Raw genomic sequence first — 14,167 nt, forward strand, 5'->3', positions numbered from 1 at the left:
CTATATGCTAAAGCATGGACAGTGCGCGCGGAAGGCGCGCAGCAAAAATTAAGGGGAGTTACTTCGTGGAGAAGGTACGTGGCCACATAATAGTGGCAATTTGCATTACACCACACAGTAGTGCAGCTAATACACACTGCACCAGGTAGAACCTCCTATACACTTTGCGCCAGGCACAGCACTGAGACACATTGCCCCAGGGAGAGCACTGAGACACATTGCCTAGCCACAGATGCCTAGCCGGAACACTACATGACATGCCCCCCAGCAGTGCCAGCTACACGTGACATGCCCCCCAGCAGTGCCAGCTACACGTGACATGCTCCCCAGCAGTGCCAGCTACATGTGACATGCCCCCCAGCAGTGCCAGCTACACGTGACATGCCCCCCAGCAGTGCCAGCTACATAAATGGCCACACAGTGCCAGATATGCACCCACAGTTCAGATACATAAATGCCCCCAAAGTGCCAGATACATAAATGCCCCCACAGTGCAGATATGCCCCCCACAGTGCCAGATATATAAATGCCCCCACAGTGCCAGATACATAAATGCCCCCGCAGTGCCAGATACATAAGTGCCCACACAGTGCCAGATACATAAGTGCCCCCACAGTGCCAGATACATAAGTGCCCACAGTGCCAGATATGTCCCCACAGTGCCAGATATAAAAATGCCCACACAGTGCCAGATATGTCCCCACAGTGCCAGATATAAAAATGCCCCCACAGTGCCAGAAATGCCCCCACAGGGCCAGATACATAAATGCACCCAGTGCCAGATACATAAATGCCCCCAGTGCCAGATGCAGAAATGCCCACAGTGCCAGATATGTCCCCACAGTGCCAGATATAAAAATGCCCCCACAGTGCCAGATGCATAAGTATCCACAGTGCCAGATATGTCCCCACAGTGCCAGATATAAAAATGCCCCCACAGTGCCAGATATGCCCCCATAGGGCCAGATACATAAATGCCCCCAGTGCCAGATACATAAATGCCCCCAGTGCCAGATGCATAAATGCCCCCAGTGCCAGATGCATAAATGCCCCCCAGTGCCAGATGCATAAATACCCACAGTGCCAGATATGTCCCCACAGTGCCAGATGTAAAAATGCCCACACAGTGCCAGATATGTCCCCACAGTGCCAGATGTAAAAATGCCCACACAGTGCCAGATATGTCCCCACAGTGCCAGATATAAAAATGCCCCCACAGTGCCAGATATGGCCCCAATGCCAGATACACATGTCCCATGCCCCCCCCACAGGGCCAGATACATAAATGCCCCCAGTGCCAGATGCATAAATGCCCCCAGTGCCAGATGCATAAATGCCCACAGTGCCAGATATGTCCCCGCAGTGCCAGATATAAAAATGCCCACACAGTGCCAGATATGTCCCCACAGTGCCAGATATAAAAATGCCCCCACAGTGCCAGATATGCCCCCAATGCCAGATACACATGTCTCATGCCCCCAGTGACAGACATGTTCCCAGTGCCAGATATCCCCCCCCCCCCCCCTCACCTGCCCCCGTGCTGCTCACCGGTCACCGCGATGGTTGCTGTGGCTGCTGCTAGGTGCTGCTCTTTGGCTGAGGGCAGGGAGGAGAGCGCAGCGTGCGCCTCTCCTAGGAGCCCTCAATCTCCGGCGGCGGTGTACAGGTTCAACTAGGCGCCGGTCCGCAAGCCAATCAAAGCTCGCGGTCCGGCAGCCAATCAGCCTCAGCTGCCGGACCGCGATGCTGTGGTTGGCTCACGGGCCGGCGCCGGTTAGCGGGGAGGGGAGCGGACTGCAGCTGTAGCGACGGCTCCAGGCTCCAATATGGCGGCCAGAGCTAGCGGCGCCCATAAAGTGCGGCGCCCTGTTCGGCCGCTCTATTGGAACATGCCTGGAGCCGGCCCTGGTCATGAACATAGGCCAGGGCCTCAGCCGTTGCTTGCCACTCCGTGTCGTAAATGGCATATTGGCAAGTTTACGTTTCTCCTCAGACAATTTAAATTTATTTTTTGGGGTCTTTTTACTGAACTTTGGCTTTTTGGATTTTACATGACCTCTACTATCACAGCAGCTTCAGCACTAGGAGGAAGTGGTTCTTCTTGATCTTTCCCTATTTTATCCTCAAAATTTTTGTTCTCCATTATTTTTTGGGAGTTATATGAGACAATATGCTGCAGTGGAATGACTGATAAGATAGGAAACTACCACTGGTCTGATGCAGCACAACACAACAATACTGTAAGGGACTTGTGGTTGTTGTTATTATTATTATCCGGCAGCAGTGGACATATAGCAGCAGCGTATATCTTCACTGGAATGACTGATGAGACAGGACACTACCACTGGTCTGATGCAGAACAACACAACAACACTGTAAGGGACTTGTGGTTGTTGTTATTATTATTATCCGGCAGCAGTGGACATATAGCAGCAGCGTATATCTTCACTGGAATGACTGATGAGACAGGACACTACCACTGGTCTGATGCAGCACAACACAACAACACTTTATACAGCTACACTGGATATATGGCAGCAGAGAACACCAACACTGTGACTGGCTGGACTGATGCAGCACAATAAACTGACTACACTGGACTGAACAGCACAACACAGCACCACTTTATACAGCTACACTGGCAGGAGAGGACACCAACACTGTTACTGGCTGGACTGATGCAGCACAATACACTGACTACACTGGACTGAACAGCACAACACAGCACCACTTTATACAGCTACACTGGCAGGAGAGGACACCAACACTGTTACTGGCTGGACTGATGCAGCACAATACACTGACTACACTGGACTGAGCAGCACAACACAGCACAAGACTTGCCACCCCACTTTCCCGCCCCCACACAGACACTGGAGGAAGGAGACACGTCCTCTCACTAAAATCTCCAAGACTGCAGTGAAAATGGCCGTGACGCGCGGCTCCTTATATGGAATCCAAATCCTGCGAGAATCCAACAGTGGGATGATGACGTTTTGCCGCATTCAGGTTTCCGATTCAGGTGAGAAAACCCGAGCTGGGCTCGGAACCAAACTCGGAAGGCAAAGTTCGGTAGGGTTCAGTTTTCTAAGAACCAAACCCGCTCATCTCTAATTCAAATGGGTACTAACCCAATTAGAGATGAGCGGGTTTGGTTCCCTGAGAACCAAACACCTCCGAACTTCACTACCCGAGCCCGGATTTGAGTCATGCTCGGGTTTTCCTGCCTGACTCGGAAACCAGAACGAGGCAAAACATCATCCCACTGTCGGATTCTCGCTGGGTTTTTATTTAATGTAAGGAGCCATGCGTCACCGCCATTTTCTCTCTGGCATTGGAGAGTGTAGAGAGAGAATGTGTCTCCGTCCTCTGTGTACTGCATAAGTTCAATGTTAGTGTCTTGTGCTGCATCAGTCCAGTCACAGTGGTTGTGTCCTCTGCTGCCATATGTCCAGTTCTGATGTATAAGTCCAGTCCAGTGGTGCTGTCTTGTGCTGCATCAGTCCAGTGGTTGTGTCTTGTTCTGCATCAGTCCAGTCACATTGGTGGAGTCCTCTGCTGCCAAATGTCCAGTGCTGCTGTATAAGTCCAGTGTTGCTTTGTTGTGCTGCATCAGTTCAGTGGTGGTGTATTATGCTGCATCAGTCCAGTCACAGTGATGGTGTCCTCTGCTGCCATATGTCCAGTGCTGCTGTATAAGTCCAGTCTATTTTAGTGGTGCTGTGTTGTCCTGCATCAGTACAGTGGTAGTGTCTTGTGCTGCATCAGTCCAGTCACAGTGGTGGTGTCCTCTGCAGCCATATGTCCAGTGCTGCTGTATAAGTCCAGTCCATTGCAGTGGTGCTGTGTTAACCTTGCATCAGTCCATTGGTGGTGTCCCTGTACTGCTGTATATGTCCAGTGGTACTGGCGTTTATGTCCAGTGATACTGCCGTATATGTACAGTGATACTGCCATATATGTCCAGCAGTACTGGCGTTTAGATCCTTTGATTCTGCCGTATAATTCCAGTGGTACTGGTGTATAATTCCAGCGGTTCTGGCATATAAATCCAGGCCAGTGATACTCCCATATTCAGTATGTCCAGTGATACTGCTGCATATGTCCAGCGGTACTGCCGTATAAATCCAGTGATACTGCTGTAAAGTTCTAGTGGTACTGGCGTATAATTCCAGCAGTACTGGCGTATAAATCCAGTCCAGTGATACTGGCGTATATGTCAGGTGGTACTGCCGTATAATTCCAGTGGTACTGCCATATAATTCCAGTGATACTGCCGTATAATTCCAGTGGTACTGGCATATAATTCCAGTGGTACTGGCGTATAAATCCAGTCCAGTGGTACTGCCGTATATGTCCTGTGGTACTGTTGTATAAGTCCAGTGGTACTGCCGTATAATTCCAGTGATACTGCCGTATAATTCCAGTGGTACTGGCGTATAAATCCAGTCCAGTTATACTGCTGTATATGTCCAGTTGTATTGCCGTATAATTCCAGTGGGACTGCCGTATAACTTTAGTCTAGTGGTGCTGCCATATAAGTTCAGTGGTGCTGTCCTGTGCTGTATATTATTTACTCCAAATAAAGGGGTTATTAATATTTAATCCAAATAATTTTTACAGGGTTTGCTCTGTGTGGTGTAGAGGTACGCTCTCCTGTACCGCATATTGGGGGTCATTCCGACGCGATCACACGCTGCACTTCTTCGCAGCTATGCGATCAGGTCGGAACTGCGCATGCGCCGGCACCGCAGTGCGCCGGCGTATGGCAGTCATCATTGCCTAGCGATCTGAGACAGAGGCGGTCACTAGGCGGGAGGGGGCTGAACAGCAGCGTTTAGCCGCCGTTTAGTGGGAGCGGTCCGGCCAACGCAGGCATGGCCGGACCGTTCAGGGGCGGGCCACGGCGGCTGCATGACGTGTCACGTAGCCGCTGCGGCCAGTGGGAGCAACGAGTAACTCCCGGCCAGCCACAGGAGCTGCGCTGGCCGGGAGTTACTCCTCAAATACAAAGGCATCGCCTCTGTGCAATGCTTTTGTATTTGTGCGGGGAGGCCGGCACTGACATGCGGGGTGGACTAGCCCTGTGCTGGGCGTCCACCCGATGTCTAAGTTAACGATCGTAGCTGTGCTAAACTTAGCACAGCTACGATCAACTCGGAATGGCCCCCATTGTTATGCCTGCAATATATCTAGGTAAGCCCCTGGACCCTAATCATTGTAGTGTGTAATAAATAGATAAATAGATAACTGGAGGGCATTTTAATGTTATATAATATGAACAAGGCACTGTAATGAGGCACAATATGAACGGGGAGCACTATATATCATAATGTGAATCGGGGGTAATTTGCGGCATAATGTATACTGGCAGCTCTGAAATGTGGCATAGGGTGAACTTAAGCACTGCGATTCATAAAAGAAACTAGGTCACCACTATGGGGCATAACATTAAATAAGGCTCTACTATGGTTCAGAAAATGAACTACTGTAGGTACAGTAGAGTGACCATATTATCCCTTTTACCTGGGACGCTCATGGATTACATAGGTTCTGTGGCTGATTAAAACCATCTGAAATGTAGGCTTGAAGTCAGCCAGCCACAGAACCTGTGGAATACATAAGCGTTCCAGGTAAAAGGGATAATATGGTCACTCTACTATAGGGCACTATTATAGGGCATAAAATTAACAACTGCGGCAGAAAAGTGTCTCTAGAAGCATTGAGATGGGGGCCCTTCAAAATGTTGCTATGGGGCCCACAAAGTTCTGGTTACGCCCCTGTATATAACTCCAGAAAAATAATGGAGAACAAAAATTTGGAGGATAAAATAGGGAAAGATCAAGAACCACTTCCTCCTAGTGCTGAAGCTACTGCCACTAGTCTTGACATAGACAATGAAATGCTATCAACATCATCTGCCAAGGCCGATGCCCTATGTTATAGTAGAGGGCATTTCAAATCCAAAAAGCAAAAGTTCAGTAAAATGACCCAAACATTTGTTTTTAAATGGTCTGAGGAGAAACGTAGATTTGCCATGTGACATTTACGACACGCAGTGACAAGGAATGGCTAAGGCCCTGGCCTATGTTCATGACTAGTGGTTCAGCTTCACATGCCGATGGGAGCCCTCACTCCCACTAGAAAAATTAAAAGAGTTAAGCTGGCAAAAGCACAGCAAAGAAATGTGCATTCTAAGATGGTATCACAAATCCCAAAGGAGAGTCCAAGTGGGTTGCAATGCCTGACCTTCCCAACACTGGACGGAAAGAGGTGGCTCCTTCCACCATTTGCACACTTTCAGCAAGTGCTGGAAGGAGCACCTACAGTCCAGTTTCTGATATTCAAGTTGAAGATGTCACTGTTAAAGTACATTAGGATGAGGATATGGGTGTTGCTGGCGCTGAGGAGGATTCTGATGGTGATGTGGTTTGTTTAAATCAGGCACCTGTTGTCCATGGGATGAATAAGCCCATTGTGATGTCCTAAGCAAAATACCAAAAAAAAGACACCTTTCTCTACATATCCGGACAACAGGTGTCAAGCTGTGTGTTGCCTCTGTCAATCTATAATAAGTAGGGGTAAGGACGTTAACCACCTAGGAACATCCTCCCCTATACATAACCTGCTGCGCATTCATCAGAAGTCAGTGTCAAGTTGTGAAACTTTGGGTAAGAGCATAAGCAGTCCACTGATACCTAAATCCCTTCTTCCTCTTGTACCCAAGCTCCTGCAAGCAACACCACCAATTCCCTCAACGTCAACTTCCTCCTCAGTCAGGAACGTCAGTAGTCATGCAGGCCATGTCACTGGCAAGACTGAGGAGTCCTCTCCTAATTGGGATTCCTCAGGAGGATCCTTGATTGGTACGCCTACTGCTGCTGTTGCTGCCGCTACTGTTGTTGAGGCTGGGATTCGATCGTCATCCCTGAGGGGAAGTCGGAAGACCACTTGTACTACTTCAACTAAGCAACTGACTGTCCAACAGTCCTTTGTGAGGAAGATGAAATATGACAGCAGTCATCCTGTTGCAAAGCAGATAACTGAGGCCTTGACAGCTATGTTGGTGTTAGACGTGCATCTGGTATCCGCCATTAGTTCAGTGGGACTTAGAGAATTGTTTGAGGTAGTGTGTCCCCGGTACCAAATCCCATCTAGGTTCCACTTTACTAAGCAAGCGATACCAAGAATGTACATCAGAAACATCAGAAAAAGTGTTCTAAAAATGCAGTTGTACCCACTGTCCACTTAACCACGGATATGTGGACAAGTGGAACAGGGCACACTAAGAACTATATGAATGTGACAGCCCACTGGGTAGATGTATTGCCTTCCGCAGCAACAACAATAGCAGCGGCACCAGTAGCAAGCATCTCGAAAATGCCAACTCGTTCCTAGGAAGGCTATGCTATGTATCACCGCTTTCCGTTAGAGGCACACCGCTGACAACCTCTTACGGAAACTGAGGGACATCATCGCAGAATGGCTTACCCCAATTAAACTCTCCTGGGGATTAGCCAGGATTCAAGGGTGGTCAATCTGGTTAAATCAGAGCACTACATTTTGGTCACAGTGCTTGATCATAGGTTTAAAGCCTACGTTGTATCTCTCTTTCTGGCAGACACAAGTCTGCAGAGGTTCAAAGACCTGCTGGTGAGAAAATTGTCAACTAAAGCGGAACATGACCCGTCAACAGCTCCTCCACTTTCTCCCGCAACTGGGGCTGCGATGAAAAGGATTCGATTTCCTAGCCCACCCGCTGGCGGTGATCCGGGGCTGACCGGAGCGAGTGCTGACATCTGGTCCGGACTGAAGGACCTGCCAACGATTACTGACATGTCTACTGTCACTGCATATGATTCTCTCACCATTGAAAGAATGGTGGAGGATTATATGAGTGACAGCATCCAAGTAGGCATGTCAGACAGTCCGTACGTATACTGGCAGGAAAAAGAAAAAGAGGCAATTTGGATGCCCTTGTACAAACTGGCTTTATTTTACCTAAGTTGACCCCCTCCAGTGTGTACTCCGAAAGAGTGTTTAGTGCTGCCGGTAACCTTGTCAGCGATCGGCGTAGGAGGTTACTTCCACAAAATATGGAGAAGATGATGTTCATCAAAGTGAATTATAAATGCCTCTGGGAAGACCTTTACCAGCAATTACCTACAGAAAGTACACAGGGACCTGTGATGGTGGATTCCAGTGGGGACGAATTAATACTCTGTGAGGAGGAGGATGTACACACTGAAAGGGGTGAGGAATCGGAGGATGAGGTCGACATCTTGCCTCTGTAGAGCCAGAGTGTGCAAAGTGAGATTGATTACTTCTTTGATTGTGCAAGGTGAGATTGATTGCTTCTTTTTTGGTGGGGGCCCAAGCAAACCAGTCATTTCAGCCACAGTCGTGTGGCAGACCCTGTTGCTAAAATGATTGGTCTGTTAAAGTGTGCATGTCCTGTTTATACAATATAAGGTTGGGTGGAAGGGCCCAAGGACAATTCCATCTTGCACCTCTTTTTCTTCTTTGCATCATGTGCTGTTTGGGGACTAGTTTTTTAAAGTGCAATCCTGTCTGACACTGCCGTACAACGCCAGGGGTACTGCCGTATAAGTCCAGTTACAGTGGTGCTGTCTTGTGCTTCCATAAGTCCAGTGGTGGTGTCCTGTGCTGTATATTATTTACTCCAAATAAAAGGGTTATATAGATTACTTATATTATTATCCAAATAATTTTTACAGGGTTTGCCCTGTGTGGTGTAGGGGTACGCTCACCTGTGCTGCATATTATTATAATAGCTCCAAAAGAAAGGGTTATTATTGTCCAAATTAATTTTACAGGCTTTGCCATGTGTGTGTGTGGTTTAGGGGTACGCCATCCTGTGCCACCAATATTGTGCGTGTGTTATATCTGGGCAAATTCCAGCACGTCCCATGTTGTTTGTGCCACACACTTGTGTCGCTTAGCTTAGTCCTACAGCTACCTCATTGCACCTATTTTTCTTCTTTGCATGATGTGCTGTTTGGGGCCTAGTTTTTTGAAGTGCCATCCTGTCTACCATTGCAGTGCCACTCTTAGATAGGCTAGGTGTTTGTGCCGCACACTTGTGTCGCTTAGTTTAGCCATCCAGCTGCCTAATTGCACCTCTTTTTCTTCTTTGCATCATGTGTTGTTTGGGGCCTATTTTGTAAATCTGCCATTCTGTCTGCCACTGCAGTGCCACTCCTAGATGGGCCAGGTATTTGCGCAGAACACTTGTGTCGCTTAGCTTAGTCATCCAGCCACCTTGTTGACCTAAAAACAATATTGTGAGGTGTTCAGAATAGACTGGAAATTAGTGGAAATGAATGTTATTGAGATTAATTATACCATAGGATCAAAATTACCCCCAAATTATGTGATTTTAGATGTTTTTATTTTTTCCCCAAAAATCATCCAGATCCAAAACTAAAACCAAAACACGAAAGGGTGGTTTTTGCAAAACCAATCCAGATCCAAAACACGAGCATGGAACCAGAACCAAAACCAAAACACAAAACACGAAAAGTGCCAGCCGCACATCTCTAAATCTAATAAATGGGTTTTGTAAATATTTATTAGTTTTGTTGTTTTCCCACTGTGCTAAGGAGCGCCTTCATTTTCTGGAGGTCTAATTAAAGGGCTTATCCTAATAGCATGAGGGTATATATAAGTACTCTATTCGCATACAGTTATATGTCTATAATAGTTGACAGAGTTTCAATCTATAGTATACTGTACAAGGCATTCACACTATGGGCACGATTCAATTTAGTGACAGATGAATAGTGCCAGGAATTAGCTCCCAGCGCTATTCAATAGAGCGCCATGTGACACCCAACGACAAGTTTTCTTATCGCACCCCCGGAGGGGTGCCAGCAGAAATCCGACAAAAGTGCTGGTGCAATGCTGATTTCTGCCCTTAGCGCGGTGAAAACAGCATCATGCCTGGCGCTTAAGTCAGAGAATGCCCATTCTCCCGACAAAACACCCTGTTTAGTCTGGGAGAATGGGCATTCTCCGACTTACCACTGCTATAATCACGGCTTGGTCAGTACGTGGGATCAGAGTGCATTAACGCCACAGTTTGAAACCAAATGTTCAGTAATACAATATACATACACATATCACAATTGTTTCAGGTTCACCAAAGCACATACGGGTGGTCTTCTGTTTACCGGCGGTCGGGCTCCCGGCGCTCAGTATACCGGCGCCAGGAGCCCGACAGCCGGAATACCGACAATTATTTTCCCTCGTGGGGGTCCACGACCCCCATAGAGGGAGAATAAAATAGTGTGGCGCGCGTAGCGCGCCACCGTGCCCGTAGCGTGGCGAGCGCAGCGAGCCCGCAAGGGGCTCATTTGCGCTCGCCAAGCTGTCGGTAAGCCGGCGGTCGGGCTCCCGGCGCCGGGATGCTGGTCGCCGGGAGCCCGACCGCCGGCCAGCCGTAGTGAACCCGCACATACACATACTGTAGATCAGTATAAATGTATAGTGTCATCACAGTGGTTCCGGTATCAATGGTCGACCATGTTATGGTCGACAGTCATTAGGTCGACCACTATTGGTCGACATTGGCATGGTCAACATGGACAAATGGTCGACACATTAAAATGGTCGACATATGAAAGGTCGACACATGAAAAGGTCGACATGAGTTCTTTTACTTTTTTTGGTGTCGTTTTCTGCGTAAAGTGACCGGGAACCCCAATTAGTGCACCATGTCCCCTCGCATGGCTCACTTCCCTCGCCATGCTTCGGGCAAGGTGCCTCGCTCCACTACCGCTGCGCTCGGCACAGGTTACCGTTCCCAATCGTAGTCCACGTGGATCGTAAAGTATGAAAAAGTTCCACAAAAAAAAATGTGAAAAACTCATGTTGACCTTTTCATGTGTCGACCTTTTTCATGTGTCGACCATGAGTCCATGTCGACCATGTCAGTGTCGACTAATAGTGGTCGACCCAATGACTGTCGACCATAACATGGTCGACCAGCCAAACGGATACCCACCACAGTTGTGAGCATATGACCTATGTCCTTTTCAATAAACAAAGCCTTTACCCAATAATCTCTGACACATACAGTATACTGTGCCCAAAACAAACAGAGAGCATGTAAGCTCACTCCGGATAGTGAGGTACATGCCCACCTCCTTAAAAGTTTTACTTTAACACATGTGTAAAAGCATGTGAAACAAATAAGATTTTTATGCAGAGGATGTTGGGTGGATGAGAGAGCTGAGGGGACTACTGAGGTGAAAAAAAGATGTAGAGGGCACTTCTACTGTGCCCTGATATAGTAGGACATTGCAGGACACAGTGCTGGGACAGCTGATGAAGGGATGTCCAGAGAGGAGTACCTGAGGCTGTAACCAGGGAGAGTGAGTGCAGTAGAGCTACAAAGTCAGTAAACGTGTGCTGCCAGCACTGTGTCCTGCAATCTGTCAGTGCAGTGTCATCTGACAGTGCAGAGAGCTACCATGTACTGCTGAGGGGAGCATGCACAATGCAATAACTGACCTCATGCAGCACACCAAGGCCGGGTCACCAAAGAGCAGGACACAGGGGTGCAGATCCATTCTTTTATACCTCCTTCTGTGCCAGAAAGGGGGCAGGGCTACCGGTGCCGTGACATCACTGGGAGGTGTCTTTGATGTGGACTGAAGGCATGGCCCAATCAATGAGGCATATGTAAAGCTGCCTCTTCTTCTCATTATTTCACTGGGCTTTTACAGACCGTGGCTTGGCCCCGGCCCCGGCCCATGCCCACCCCCAAATTCAGTCAGTTTACAATTGTCAGTGGGAGACAGAGATCTCACTGCCTCCCATCCAGACTGGCTGCGTTTTCATGGAAATAATGATTAGAATAATATAAAGAAGATTTATATGGCACAGACTCTGTTGTAAATATCTTCTTTGTATTATTTTAATCATTATGACAGGGGAGTCACTGCCTCCCCTGCCTGCACGTCCCTGGTGTCAGGGTCCTAATTTGGCCCCTTAGTTTTGTCTGCTTGAACCGTGTTGATAGCCACAGATTTCTATCCAGCTCACAGTATTCTGTTTCACGTCATGCCTAGAATTTCCTCATTTTCATTCACAGCATGGTCTTAGCCCTGTACCCTTGTCTGACATCTGGACACTAATCAGGATTTCATATCTGCTAGACATTCATTTCTGTAAGTGTAAACTGGATTCACTTGGGCTGCCTCACTTTCCTGCCACTGACTCCTGCTGATTAATTGAACTTTGTTACAGCATTGTTGAATTGCTTCAAACTAATGAGTTACTGTTTCCTTGTATCATTTCTATGCTGGTTGTATTCTGTCCATGTAACAATAAATTGAACAGTTTCTAACAGGACCACAGTCTTCGTTTGCTCACTAAGACTGTTTGAATATTGTGGGTTTATGTTTTATGCATTCTTTTACAGTATACCTCATGTTTGTCTCTTCGCTCTTCTCTCCTCTCTCTGCATGTCTGACATCATACACATGTGTCATGATGGAGCACACACAAAATACTGCAGGACTGGAGACACAGTTGTGCGCTGGAGCCGACACCCAACAGCTGTCTAATCACTAACAGCCTGCCGGGAGTATTCAGCTATCAGACAATTTTGGCAGAGGATCACGGTCCACTAGAAATGCCCTTTACACAGCTTGGCGGCGAGATCCCTAGTAGCCACAGGGCCCTCAGCAGCTGCTTAGGTTGCCCTGTGGTAAATCATCTACTGGACCCCACTGCCTTTTCTGTGATGTGTGGTGTATGGTGGTGGAACATACAGTATGCAACATATACCCTGCAAACTCTCTCCTTGTCACTTATGCTCTTCCACCATTCTCCCATTGACAAGTTTTCCCCAAGAACCACCCCACAGATCCATATCTCTGTGGTGTCCTTTGTGGAGATGTGTGGTCTTCACAGCAGCTCGACCTCTGCTCTTTAGTGCGAAAAGGAATTCTGTGTAAAATACCATTGACTCTCCCTAATGTAAAAACTAGCATTCTGCTGTCATTCAGCGCTTTCTACCAGATCAGGTCTCATGGCCATTCATTCTGTATGTGCTACATTGCCAGCATTTGGGTCCTGTGGCAATTTTCTGGTGCAATTCAGACCTTCTACAATAATTTCTCACCAGGAGTTATGACGAACAGTCTTTACTTCGAAATGTTTGGGAAACGGGGCACGTCATGGCTACCTTTGCTTTTGTTGTAAATAGAGTAAAACAAAATACATAACACATCTATAGACAATAGCAGTGCCATTACTAGACATTTTGGTGCTCTGTGCCAGAAAGAGAATTTGTGTGCCCCCCTCCAAAAAATTTTTTAAAACAGGACAGTGCATGCCGAAGGCACACATAAAAAATATAGGGACGTGGCGTCATGGGGAAGGGGTGTGGTAACAAAATAATACCAATTCATATATAATCACACAGTAGGCTCCATTATTCAGTATACTCCACACAGCAGTGCCACTTATACACATTACACGAGGTAGAGCACCTTATTTACATTACTCCAGACAGAGAACCCCTCTTACACATTGCGGCAGACAGAGTCCCCTTTTGACAAATTACGAGAGAGTGAGAGAGTGTGTGTGTGTGTGTGTGTGTGTGTGTGTGTGTGTATGTGTGTGTGTGTGTGCATTATACAGTACTTACGTTTGACCACCCGGCAGTCATCTTGTCCTTCCTGCCCTCTGCTGTGGCTCTTCGCAGTGCAGGGCACTGTGGGTGGGCTGGGGGCGATCTGGGAGAGACTGGACAATGGTATTAGGTATTAAATTGAAATAAGCCTTCCAATCCCCTGTTGCTTTTACATCTGGTCTGTTTTTCACTACTGAGACTGTGCTTGAAGTACCATTGCAGAGAGTGACACCCCAGTAAGGAAAGAGGAACTGATTTAGCAAAACTGCAACTGCTAGCACTCGCATGCTGGGGGACGCCCAGCAGAGTGCAAGGCCACACAGCATGCTAATGGCTGGCAGTGATGCAATTCAAATTCAATTGCATCGCAGACTCCGCAAAACAAGGGGAGCCCCCTGCCTGCGTAGCCTGGCTGCGAAGGCACGCGCAGGGTGGCCATATTTTATCTGTCAATCAGGCAGATGCGTTTGCATCAGTGCAATGCAATCGCATTTCCCGGGT

Source organism: Pseudophryne corroboree, chromosome 2 (genome assembly GCF_028390025.1).
Source record: "Pseudophryne corroboree isolate aPseCor3 chromosome 2, aPseCor3.hap2, whole genome shotgun sequence".
Lineage (NCBI taxonomy): Eukaryota > Metazoa > Chordata > Amphibia > Anura > Myobatrachidae > Pseudophryne > Pseudophryne corroboree.